Genomic DNA, 11,972 nt, shown 5'->3' on the forward strand with positions numbered 1-11,972 from the left:
ATTGACGGTTTCATCGCCGCTCAGGACACTGAAAGGTATGAACCCTCCCCTCCCCCTCCCCTCCTTAGCAGGGGCTCGACTATAAAATTAGCTAGCACACGTTTCTTGTTATCTAATATTTAAAGAGCGAAGCCTGGTGTGAAAGAACACTCTGGTGTTTCGGTCTGTAAATTCACATGTTAAGATGGGAGACCAGCTGCCACGGAGAGAGAAAATGGAGTTCTTGTTGCAGGTGTCGTTTCTGCTGATGGGAACTGTTAAATGTCACATATCTGTCAGCGCGCACACAGCGGCACGAAAGACTAAATCTAATGTTTAAAAATAAATAAAAAAAAGGTGCGAGTTAACTGCTTTTGTCTCCAGGCGGGATGGTTTGAGGCGACAGTGGGAGGAATGAGACACGGCTCAGGATCGGACGGGCCTGCCAAGAGACACACACACACTCTCTCCCACTTCAATCACAGAACCAGTAGAGACACATTCCTCACACACACCTCAGAGAAGGACGAGCTGCCGTGGGAATCTGTGGCCTTGTGCTGGTGTCACTGACGATTGCGAAACGCTTCATGTGCGTCAGACCACCACGTGTTCAGCGTCTCCTCTGCCTGCGCCCCCCCCCCCCGCGTGGTGGGGAGTGCACTGATTTCACTCTGATGGGGGTCGGGGGGGGGGGTTCTGACTGGATGAGAGTCCTGCTGCTTTTCACCCGACCGGTTAAACGGCCGAACCTCAAACGGGGAGTTTGGGGTTAAGGAAGGCAGCGCCTTCGGTTAAAGGTTGACAAATGCTGACAGATAAAAGTGATCGAGCCTCGTGTCCCTTTTTGACTTTTCAATACTTGGCCAAGTTGATTTGAAATGAGATGCCTTGCCCTCATCTCACCCTGACATTTATTTGGGCTTTCATAGACAAATGTTTCCTCAATAGAAAATTAATTCAGGGTCAATATAGTTTCAAAATGTAGTTGCACGTTATATTTTTGAGAAACTAGACTGACCTTTTCATGACCTACTTTACGATGGCTTTTTTTATGGTATTTTTATGACGTTCTATATTCGCATGTGCTGCTGTAAAAAGCTCGGCCTTCAAAAACCTTTTGATGGAAGATGTTTTTTCTTCTCTCGACATCTTCTGCTGTGGAGGAGTGAAGCAGGCACCTCGCTCCTCTCCCATTTCCTCTGCTCGGCCCATTCCAGCGGGGGAGGCGAATGTTTCACTCCCCCTCTTACCTGACAGCAGTCTGATTTGTGGCACCGAAGAAGAAAAGGAGGGCAAAATGATGAGCTCCTTCCCTCTTTTTTTCCACCTTTTTATGTGTCCATCTTCCCCTGACTCCTTTCCTCCATCCCCGCCCTGTATGTGTTTCCACGGCGATTTGGGCCAGAACCAAGTCGCCTGACGAAAACTGAGAGCGGTGCGTGAGGGTGCAATATCTATTTTTTTCTTTTAAAGAGATTTTTTCTTTCTTTTCCCTTTCACTCGACGGATAACCAAGTGCTCGCGGAGAGCGGTGTGAGATTAAAGGGAGCTCGTAAAGAGGCAGAGAGCACCGGTGCTTCAGCTCCCAGAGGTCATTTGGGTCCCTTTGATAGCATTCAGCCTTCGCTCCATCTCCTGACCCGTCCTTAAGATGAGACGCTTTCATCAGGCCGTGCCGGACACAAGAGCCCACTCAGCACCGGGGACTCGCACTAGAGAAGGGCTTTGTGTGCGTGTCCCTGTGTGTGTGTTGAGTTGTGTATAATTCAATGCTTTTACAGTTCTAAAAGCGTGCGCGCGCCCCCCCCCTGTTCTTTGATCACACAGACTTGTGAGAACAATGGCTAAACTGTTAATCATTTTTCCGGGTGGGACTAGAAGGGATTTGAAAGGATTCAGGTGAAGTGAAACACAGCCAATTCTTTCCTGTAGCCAGTGGGGGGAAAAAACCCACCTTACTGAATATAAAGCATGACAGAAGATTAGAATAAAAGCTCCACATCTGCATCAGGAAATACAATTCATGTTCTTGTGTTCACAATACATGCAACAATGAACGTTTATGAGGCCTGTGAAGAACCATTACAGTTGGTACTTGATGGATTATTAGAACATGAAATTTATTTTCTGTGCTTTGAAAAGATTGATTGCACAAATAACACCAACGTTAACTAGGTGCTACACAGAAGTGTCATCAATGTCACTCTGTTTAATATTGACTAATAAGACTGGAAGCTGAGGGAGAAAACAAGCCACAAAAAACTCCTAAAGCGCCCAAACGAACATCTCAGATCCTCAATGGGACCATCGAGATGGACAGAAGTTCAGACGTTGAGGCACAAAACAAACCCTGACTTTGGACCAGAGGATCAGTCGACGACATTCATGCTGAGGAGGAATATTTTTAGTTTGTCTCTGTTAAAGACAAACTAAAGACAAACTAAACAATTTGGAAACTTCATATCGAGGGATACGAGGTGATGAGGAGGATGAAGGAACGATACATCTGAGCTCTGTTTAGTGATGAACCCGGAGGCTAAATGCATATGCAGACTGATCAATGACCAGCAGCAGATTAATGGCTCGCAGACACTAAAAAAAAAGAAGGTGCGTTTCATAAAAAGGGAAAGTGTGAAACGCTCCTCACAGCAATCGCTTCAACCGCCGAGGTGAACGCGGGGGTTAACAAGCTCAGCAAAGCAAATAATTGGTACATATAAGTGATTAGCACAGTCGAAAGGCTCAAATAAAATGTGAAGGAGCGCTAATTGAACGTGATTATAAACTTGGTTCACGTCCTCCTCCATCAAGCGCAGTCGTAACGAGGAGGTCCTCGGAGGTAATTAAGATCGCACATCCAAAGAAGCTCTCGAGAGAAACTCAAATGTTCAGGAGATTCAAACACATTCCAACAAATATTGTTAATTTCACACATTGAAGCGATGGTTTCCGTATCATCCCCATGCAACTCCCACTGAGCGCCGTTATTTTACCACTAAATACATTCAGTCATCAACATTATGAAATATTTCACAATGTAACACATAATTCTGGTCTGTCTTTGGAGAAACATGCTTAGAATGAAGACGTTATACTTCCTCTGGTTTAGATTAGATTAGATTCAAAGGTGCAAAAATAGCAAAACGTGCAGATGTAAAGTGTAATAAGTGAATAAATAGATATGTACAGTAAGAAATAGTTATGCAATATGAACAGTAAGAAATGGATATGCAATAACAGTGCAAATGTTCAGTGGGTGGAGGAAGGTGTGGCAGTCAAGCCAGGGAGGAGGGGGGAAGTACAGTCACTGAGGGAGATGGGTGTGTGAGGGTGGGGGGCAGAGTTCAGAGTTCAGGGGGGGCAGAGTTCAGTAGAGTGACAGCCGCAGGGACGAAGCTGTTCCTGAACCTGCTGGTCCGGGAACGATGGAGCGCAGCATGCAGATTATTAAAGGTTACAGATTAGTATGTCATAAAGAGAAAATTAGTAGAACACTTTTTAAAGTCTACTGTTTAATGTGACATTCAAATGACCTAAAACTGACGGTACAGTTTATGGTAAAATAGTAGTAATATCCATAGTACAGTATGTCACCCAAACAACCCAGTCTCACAGAAAAACTTGTAATAGCCACGTTGTGGAACGTGGTATTGTCACGCTTTTGGGGAGAAAGCGTGACAATACGTTTTAGTTGCAACGAGGTCACGTGACTATCAACTTCCCCTCAGCTAAAGAAAGAAAATGGTCTATTATCTGTGAAAAACACAATATTTTAAGAAACCATCAGCATTTGTATGCATTTCGATGGCATTTCTAGCGAGAAGTATGCGTTATATTTTCATAATCTTCTATCAGAGAATGTAGGAGACTTTGCGTTAGTTTCTAGTTTTCTAGTGACGTAAGGCAATGAATGGGCCAAAATAAACCACAGTATTAACCTGGCGTAGTATAATTGTCACAATTTTGGGGAGAAAGCGTGATAATACCACGTTCCACAACGTAGCTATTGCACGTTTTGTTGTGAGACTGAGTTGCATCCAAACTATTCAGACCAATTTGGTAACGTACATTCATTGCAATCTCAGAAGAAAAAAACCCAGATTATCACATCCTTATAACATTTTTCCTAATTGGATAATCAAAGGAGATTTGTTACAGACAAAGGCGCGGTTTTGTTAACATATATAATAAATAAATGTGTAAAAAAGAAGAGGAAGGGGACGTTAGAAGAGGTAGTTGGGGGGAGGGAGGTTAAATGAAGCCGGAGGCCTCTCAGGCCTTTGTGTCGTTGTTTGGGGGTCACAACTGCTTAAAGGAGCCGGAGGAAAGTAAGCAGCTAAATTAATGTGACAGGCAAGCGAGTGTGAGCGCGTTCTTCTGGGTGTTTCTGTGGGCTTCATGCAAAGCGAGAGGCCAAACGGGCCACTCAGTGTGGAGGAGGGAGACGCTCATTTACGCACCACACTGAATATCAAAGCCTTTCCAGATCTGTAATTAATCAAAAAAGCCCAAAATCTGGATTGAGTGGCATCTTCATCTGTTTTCAGTCAAGCTTCAGTCAAGCCAAGCTTCACAAATGAATGATGGTGTGCACCATCAGAGGAATACTCACACACACAACTGCTGTAGATGCTGAGCGCTAATGAGCACACGGCTCCATCAAGTCGTCTCCACGGGGAGACGGTTTGACCTTTACGCTATATTTTAAGAAATCAAAAGACCAAAAGATCAAAAGAAGGAGAAAATAGCCTGAAAAGAGTCACACGTACAGACGGGGCACATCTGTAAACACCACAGCTGTGGGAGAAGCTCTTCTTCTCTCTCCAACTTCCCCTTTGGCTCAGTCCGAGTTTCTCTCTTTGTCACACACACACACACACACACACACAGACGCAGCATATTCCCTCTCCCTCTCTCGACCTGTCTCGCACACCATTACCCGCGTGAGGCGAGAAGACAACCCTAGCCGGGGGAGAGGGGGAGGTGGGGCGGCATCACGGGTAATGTCAGTAGACACATGTCAAAAGTACAGCCTGTGTCCTGAAAAAGCTGTGTGTGGTGTGACAGCGGTCCGCCCGCCGCTAACCCGCTAACCCGGCACATCCCCCCCCACACACACACACACACACACTCGAATCCGTCCAGCTGACACAAAAGCTTCCTGCGTTGCCCCTGAGGGAGAAAGAGAGCCAGCAGGGAGGGTCATCAGCACTACTCGGCTTGGATAAATGCTTTTCCTCCCGCAGTCTCACCTCACTGCACAGCTTTTGTGCTCAGAGTAAAAAGAGGTTGTGTGTGTGTGTGTGTGTGTGTGTGTGTGTGTGTGAGAAAAGGCAGAAATCAGTGGTTGTACGTTTGAGTTCAAATACTCACACAAATCACTTGACAAACCTCTTTAAACTCCATAACTATGGATCAAAATCACATATAATATTAGTATTTGCTGCAGACTTAAGATTTAAGTAAAGTAATTATTCCAAAAGGGATCTGCTGAAACATCGAGATGCTGCATTTTGTACAAACACGTGTTTGGAAAGAAGAAAATAAAACAATGAATGTAGATAACATGATAAGCAAGAAAAGGAAGCTGATCCGGGATCAGAGGAGAAAACAACAGAGAAAAGCTTGGTTTTAAAAAGGATAGATCAGATACTGACACTACTACTATTAGAGAGACAAACCACAACTTCATCGCTTAAACATTTATGCAAACTAATGAGCGAAGAGGTGCACATGCAGGATCTGTAATTGATTAACAAATGCAGTGACGTTACATCAAACGTGTCTTTAAACGTTTGCTTGTGCTCTTTGTGAAGCAGGTCGTCACTTCACGTCGACAGTCATTGAAATGCAATGGATTGTTTTTTGTCTTATTATTTGTATTTGTTCACAGTGCTCATGGAATGTAAGAATGATTACATCACAAAATGACTTTCACCATTCAGCAGAAGATTGCATGTGTCTGAGTCTGCTGTCGTCTCACGTTTAAAATCTCGGAGGCGTTTTTCCTCGACCAAATTTATGCAAATTAATTCAAATCTACCAGCTCTTCTTAACAAGATGAGTCAAAAACAGCAAAATAAATGTTGTGTGCATCTTGTTTTACAATAACGATTTGCAATCTGAGAGCCTGATGATTCCACACACACACACACACACACATTATTACACACACTTATTATTTTGATTATCAAGAGTAATCATGCCGCTAGAATCTCGTCCTCAGTGAGACTACGTTGTTTCCCAAGGACCTGATCTGCTGCACAAGACGGTCGAGAACTGCGTCGTCACAAAATATCGTCTTATAGCAACGTATCTTTCACCAACACAAGATTCTTTTTTGGGAATAAACGGTTTGTTTGTTGCTATGGAGCAACGGAAGAGTGAGGAAAAGCTTTCGCACGAAGCCTCAGAAGGTGCGTCGCGGAGGGACGAGCGTCTCGGTGTCTCGGGTGAGGAACACCTTCACCTTATGACCCCTGTTATTCCTCGTATCTCGGCGCAGTGCCGATGAACTTAAAGGAACTCTTCATATTCCACCTTTCAGCTCCTTCACAACCACGTCACAGCAGGCAGTGAGCATCACAGGAGGCGAGAAGCAATTGACCTCATCTGTGCCACAGACCGGTGAGTGTCGGTCGAAGATTCTTCAAGGCTGCAGAAGATCTAAAGGGTCTTCTTCTCCTCCGTGACCACAGTCAATGTGGAGATATTAAGTGTCTCCTCATTTACAAAACACCCCCCTTTGGTGACAGATTGCTGCAATTTTAATACGCTGTATGAAAATAACACGTATTCGTCTTCTTCTCTCGGAGACAGCTGAATTAATGATCTCTGGCCTGATGTTGGACCATTTTCTTCCTCTCTGTCTGTTTTGGTCATTATTCCTTGCGTGATGGAGGAGTTTTATTTGTGGCTCAGTTCACACTGCTGACCTTCTTCTAATGCATGATAGTGACTTTTGGTAAGAAAAGATCTTTCCAGGACAAACTAAAGAGAAGACATGAGTGGTCAGTTTGCAGTTTTGTCAACTCAAGAATAGATTATTATATAAACGCAGGATACGTCCAGCAGTAACATTTGGCAGGACATATTTACATAACACTTTAACCTTAAATTAAAGAGAAAACATTTTGTTTCTTTCAACAATTAAAAATCTTGACCCCTTTATATATAATATCTGATCTTGAGCCCTTAACAAACCTCCTCGCTGGTGTTTTCTAAAAGAGGCCGAGGTATAAAGCCATGTACACAAACAGAAAGTATTGTTTCATAGATGTTGCTGTGCACTCAGGGTTTGATTTTGTATTGTGTTTTTTAAGCTTTTGTGGGGTTTTGTCGCACCAAGAAACGGTGGATTTTTTTGATTTTCTCTGATTAATCTGCAAAAAAAAAAAAATTTCACCAAAGCAGAAAAGCAGAAGCAGCAGAAATGTGAGGAAACAATAAACAACAAAATGAATGTTTACCTTGGTCAACAGGTGGCATGGGCTTTTGATCACCAAACCATAGTCTTTCATCCTGGATGCTTAGTGAAGAACACCCTGGAAATGCTGCCTGGGGTGGGAGTCTCGTCCGGGTGAAAATGGTCCTGACGGAGGTCCAGTAGGTGCAATTCCAGCTATTGAAAGGGTGTATTTAAGTGTGTGTGTTCAGTGAAAAGGACCGCTGGCTTTTAACAATGTCAAGACCAAAGTCGCCACAGATTGGCTCGCTTGTGCTGTGAGGATCCAAACCCATTTAGAGAACTCAGAGGGTATTAGTTGGTGATTTAGGTCCTAATGAATGGGCTGCCAAGACACATACACATAGATGTGTCCTCATCAAACACACACACACACACACACTAATCCTTCAATGAATTGGAACTAAACATTGCTCTCACCCCGAAGCCTTCTCGGTGCCATGCTAAACACCGGGTCATGGAACGCCATCTGCTGTCCTCGCTTCCAAAAAAGAAAAACACAAAGAAAAGAGAAGAGAGATCTTCTGTGAAAGCAGCGCGAATAAGCACACAATGCTAACAACCCCAAGACCCCGAAAAGCCAGATGAGAAGCCCAAATATTGCCCCATTACTGATCCTCTGACCCCAAAGGTGATGTCCATTATAGCACACCAAGCACTGGGGTAGAACCAATCCTAACCCAGTTCCCATTTGCATACGAAAGGCTTTAGCCTCGGAATACAGCATCCAGAGTGGAGGCTCTGGCTCTGATTTCAAGGGATATTTAGCCTCCTATTCAGCCATCAACAAAGGACGGGCATTCAGACAGGCGAGGAGGGAGGCAGTGCTCGCTGAGCCGTCACAGAGCTCATTTGTTCTCTTCTGTTTACTTAAGCCTCCCCCTCTTTTTTTTGGAGCCCGGATGGGTGGGTGATTGGGAACCCTCCTCCCATCACTCTGTCCCAGTGGGAGAGATAAACAGCAATTCAAACGGTAGTCAGAAAAAGGTTTTGATTTGCATGAATTTATCGGTCAATCAGCCCTGCCGACAATCATCAGCAAAACTGTCAGGTCGATGCTGGGTGGAATTATTCATTTATTTTAATTCATTCTTCTCCTGCTCCTCGCGTTGGTTTGTCTACTTGAGCCTGTCGGCAGAGAGAATGTACTTTGATGCATGTATGCGCGGCCACGCACTGTTCGAGTGTCTTTATTTAGTCTGATGGGGAAACACCGATGAAGGTGAGAGGCCTCCCACACCCGATTCCTGAGCATGGGCCAGGAGCCTGCGAGGCAAGGAGAGGTATTTGTAATTATATGGGTAGATTACGGAGTGGCCTGGAGGCTGAGGCGGACCGCACTCCTTGTCCAACAGGTATTAAACGAGCCGCTGTTAGACGGACGCGTCGGCTCCAGGTCGGCTGGGTGCGGCGTAACGTGAAGCTCAACGACTGCAAACACACTAAGTGTGATGACGCGCACGAGGGAATGCTGTGTGATTAACGGACAACGCATACCTTCAGGTCAATGTCATTAACTCCACGACAAGAGCAAACTCACAAGAAACGAGCAGTCACAATTATCTACAACAAGGCGCGACAACAAGAACAAACGATCCGATGCGGGCCGTTCAAAGATGATTTACATCAGAGAGAACGATATCAGCTGCATAATATTAAAAGCACGAACAGATCAACGTGCAGATGTAACTCTTACTAAATACAAAGATCTGGTGGTTGACTTTCCAAAGTCACGCTGCTCCACTGGCCAATCAGAGCGCAGGTTACTCCCTACATGCTTTTATTCTCCCCTCGTACATAGAGACAGAGGGGCTGATTCTGATTGGAGTGGGATAAATAATTATAATACAATTACATTTTAAAATAGCTATAACTTTGTGATCCGGTTTCTGGCAGCAGAGAAGCTTCCATTAAATCCATTGCTGACTCTCACTTTTTTTTTATTTTTATGATGTATATACATACATCATAAAAATGCTTTAGATTAAATGCTCAGCAGAATTGAGATGGATTATGTGGTTCTTTACTGGAAAACGAAGGTCGGGGCTTCAGTGTGTTTACATCAATTAGTGAAATCCTCTAAAGCTGCTGAGACAGATCATTTGTTTCCTTTCACAGCTGCCACATAAATGCAAGTGAGCAGAAAACTAATTGTGGTTCTCTCTCATCCTCCTTCCCGCACACGTGTTACGCTGAAGAGAAGTCAAACTGAATTATTACAGCCTGTGGAAACTGAATAAAACTGTGCTCGTATCATTTTGATGCATGTTAAGAAGCCAAAGGGAGATTCGTCCGTCACGTACGATGACGAGTTAACAAAGTATACTTTTTAGAAATAAGTGGAAATGGCCCCACTTTGTAGTACAGATAACTATCAAATATTATGCAGATAAAAAATATTTGTGCAGACGCTCAATCTCATCCCAAAGAGAGAAACGTTTGTTCAAAAGAACAAAAGGTTCCTAATCACCAACAACTCCCTGTGACACTTTACAGTTATTTACAGTTTATATAGTCTCAACATAAGCACAAAAGCTACAAAGTACAGAAAGCCTCCGAACAAAGGACCTGTCTGCCTGTGGTTTGACGAGGAGGGCCGGCAGAATAAAGGGCCCCCTTCTGCAAGGCGGCGCTGTCCACGGTGCTGAACGCGACGCCTCTGCTCGGGCAGCGACGTCTTTCACGTCCACGTCGGGTGTTTATGTGTGTGGAATTATGGCTGAATGAATCCAAAGAGCCAGATCACAACGTCCTCTTTAACTAGTGTAGCACAGAGGAAGGTCAAAGTTCCGATGTGCCTTTTGTAGAAGGGGCTTCATTGCACTCACGCTTTTATTTACCGATATTCAAAGCGAGAGCAAACAAGTGGCGACCTTCGGGCAAAGGTTAGATGGTTCGTAGTCAAGCCTCTTGTCTCTGTGCCTCAATCTCTTTATCCCTGGACTGAGCTGGTCCTGGCCCACGGCCCGTTCCCAGGCTGAGTGTGTGATTCTTTATCCTCCCAGCGGGGAGTTATCTCGGGGTAAAGGGCTCACTACTGTTTTTACACAAACAAAGGCTTTGGAATGAAACGGAGGAGAGCGCCACGGCCCGATCGCCGCGACTGGCTGTCCGCCGGACCGCTCGATGCCGCTTCCACCTCAGGCACCTCGTGGACGCCACGCTGGTCGTGGTGATCAAGCAGGCGGGGCGGGGCGGAGCCATCGGCGGAGGGTTGAAGGCGGGTTGTGTGGCGTGTGTGTGTCTGACTCCTCCTGTCCTGTTGTTTACGCATTTTTATGCACGGGTCTTCAGTTCACTGGTTGCTATGGTAACTATGACTGGAGGAGGAAGGAGATAGATGACGTCTTTATGGGGCTGAAAAGTCCCTGTCAGCGGGGTGTTTCCTGTTTTAAACCATGAATGAGTGCACGTGAGCCTGCCCATCGGCTGCGGTGAGATTATTAGTCCAGGATGGGCGGTGAAGAAAACGCAAAGTTACATACTGAGCTTCTTTCGTTTCTGAAATTGAGCAATTCTGTACATGATTTGCATCACCAGGAGAGACTCCAATCTATATGTCAACGATGTACGTATGTAAATCCAACAAAACACACTAGGCCAAGTAACACACAACACTTTTAACTTTAGTAAACGATTTCCAACAGTCGACAAACGGGAAAACCAAAAGGCCACGAACGGAAAAGCATCTCTTTATTTTTTACAGTATCTTTAAAAAGGGAAAACACGCCAACTCGCCCCTCATGCCCTCCTAAGCCTCCTGCCCTCTCGCTCCCATGACGATCTCGGACATCCATTAAATCTGTTTTTGTCGTTAATTAATAATTTATAACGTTTCAACCAATCAAAGCATCCAAATCTCAAATGCATTGTTCATTTCCTTGGAGATGTGTTACTGCTTGATTCTCATCCAGCACTAATGTGTAACTTTACTCACTAAACAATAAACCAACAATTCTACGCTGCTAATAAACCGAGCGATGACACAATGCGACATGGGTTCAGTTTGTTTTCCCAAAACAGTTCATTAAAATCATTTTGAAGACTACAGACTAAACATGAACTCACATATTGCTTGTTGCTGTCTTGAGAAAGCTGGATAATTTAATCTATTACGATTTAGTCTCAAACATGAGCTTCATGTTTACCAGATGTTGATTGACCTCAGTCACATCTGCTGCCTGTACATGGTTCCACTGAAGAAGCTGAGGGTCGTTCTTTGCTCATGGGCACCTCGGCGCTGGTGAAAGAACCTCACAGTTGACAAGATTGCACAAGATCCTTTTACTCAAAAGGGCAGAAGCAGATCTATGACATTATCCAATAAGTGTGGACCTCGTCGTTTGCTAATTAGATAGAAATTGCCTCTCCCCAACTCATTTTTGTTTTATATAATTTCCTCTTTTCGCGAAGGCAGGGTTGGTTTAATATCTCACTCCACCTAATTAATGATTTAATGGTAAAAGTCGGGTCCCTTTCTTTCTCTCCGCTAACATTTGGAGGCAAATTCACATTTTCTTATGTGATT

This window comes from Gasterosteus aculeatus, chromosome 12 (genome assembly GCF_964276395.1).
Source record: "Gasterosteus aculeatus chromosome 12, fGasAcu3.hap1.1, whole genome shotgun sequence".
NCBI classification, from domain to species: domain Eukaryota; kingdom Metazoa; phylum Chordata; class Actinopteri; order Perciformes; family Gasterosteidae; genus Gasterosteus; species Gasterosteus aculeatus.